This window comes from Fopius arisanus, unplaced genomic scaffold (genome assembly GCF_000806365.1).
Source record: "Fopius arisanus strain USDA-PBARC FA_bdor unplaced genomic scaffold, ASM80636v1 scaffold00004, whole genome shotgun sequence".
NCBI lineage: Eukaryota > Metazoa > Arthropoda > Insecta > Hymenoptera > Braconidae > Fopius > Fopius arisanus.
The window spans coordinates 221,629-223,773 of NW_011887743.1; positions in this window are offsets into that span (position 1 = coordinate 221,629).

A 2,145-nucleotide genomic window follows, 5' to 3' on the forward strand; every position below is an offset into this window, starting at 1 on the left:
GCAAAAAGTATTAAATTTGAGGATGAGGTAAGATTTGAGAGGATTTTATCGGAAGCGTTAGGATCAACTGGAGTCCAAGCAATATCTTTAGCGTTGAAATCCCCCGCTGCTATAGCCGAGCAGCCCGGCTTAAGTAGAATTTTTAGTAGTTCATCATCCGACGAAACATTCGGGGGGTTGTAGATAGAATATATGTGGATGGCCTCACTATCTACGTAAATTTCTACTCCCACATATTCCGTGTTTGATTTAATGGTGTGAGGAAGAGTGTTATATTTGACTGAGGAGTGAATGGCTATGGCCACTCCACCACCCACCTTTTGTGATCTGTCCTCTCTGACGAACGCAAAGTTTGGTAAATGAAGTTTTTTAACATTAGAATTTAACTTCGTTTCAGAAAATATAATAACCTTAGCATTATGTTCAGAAACTATCAGTGATAACTCTGATAGCTTCGGTTTCAGAGAGTTGATGTTCAATGCAATAATGTTAATTGGCTTTACTGGCGCCATGTTGGAGAACTATTGTCAAATATGTCTGAGTATGAGGCTATGATCGTGAGGCAATCAATAGGCGACTCAGCAGTTTTTAGTAAATGGATCATTTCTTTAAATTTTTCAATTAGTTGGAATATATTCAATTGCAATAATTCTCTGACAATGGCGCCAGCATTCTCAATGCAGAGTTTTATGTTACTTAAGTTCTTATCGGGTGTAGAAAGCAGAGGCTCCTGGTCACTGGTTCTGCTCTTCGATGGCCGGCGAGGATGGTAGTATTGTTGTGGTCGAGTCAAATTGGGTTGCGTTGAGGAATCCAAAGCGGTTTCGTGAGTTGTGGAGAAGGGGTTCTCCATCTGAGCAGGATGTGTTGATGTGGATGGTGGGATTGTCTCCCTCAAGTTTTTTGTGACTGGCTGGCTTAGCACAGCGTGTGCGTATGACTTTGTTGTGGTAACTGAATTCAGCTGATTTTTATTTTTTGTTTGTGAGGGAGCCAATGATTGTGTTCCCCTGTTACCTTTCCTCATAGTGGAGTTCTCAACGTATTTGATTCGGGATATACACTTCCTATAGCTAGCCACATGGCATTCACCACAGTTGGTGTATTTAATGTCTTCACTAATGCAGTTTCTTGCGTCATGTGCACCTCGACACTTTACGCATTTTGGGTTGCGGCTGCAGTGAGTACTCGTATGTCCAAATGACTGGCATTTGAAGCACTGAGTTGGCTGTCCATTTGATTTGAATTTCTCTACTAAAAAGGTATGACACAATATTGTTGTTACCTTGGAGAAGTTAGCAAGTGTTGATTCAGGTGACACTGTGACCGAAAAGATGGGTAGTTTGACAGTTGAGTATGGCTCTTTTGTTTTTTTGATGAACTGCTTCACTGCAATTACATCTATGCCTTGAGATTTTAGATCGTCCTTAACGTCCTCCTCTGCGAATGAGGCAGGCAGTCCTTTGATTATAAACTTCTTAAGCCTATCTTGCTTAAAGCCGTAAGTGGTAGAACTTAAGATTTCTTTCAGTAAAGATTTTTACCATCTTGTTGTGGTCAGCCTTCGTTTTGAGGTGGATTGACGAATTTGTGCCCTGGTACTTGATTCTAAAGTCCTTGTTGGCGGCATTGGCTTTTATTAATTTGATCAAATCCATTACATCTAGGTTTTTGGTTTCCATAATGATTGGTGGTGTATGATCGGAGATCAGTTCAGGAGATGCTGCTTCGTTGCCTTTTCTTGCTGAAGCACATGATGCAACAGCCGGAGTGGGATGAGCTCCCGTCGTATGGTTTCTTTTTTTCTTTGATTGAACAGGACTCATGTTGTACTTTCGCTTGTCAGAGCTCAGCAAGGTTTTGTTCATTTGAGGGGACACCCTCAGTTAACTCCACTTACTTGGTGGCCAGCAGAGAAGTATTATAACACTTGGAAATACTGGGAGATGTAGGTTATAGGTTAGTCGCTGAGCAGGAGCAGGTGGCAAACACGTGCTGCCAACAGCAGCGCACAGCCGCGAATACTGAGCTAACACGCACTTATAACTTGTAATTTTTAATTGTGCATATAAACTCTATGTCAACTTTATAGAAATACTGTTGTTGAATTACTTTATATTTATTTAATGTAACTAACATCAGTAA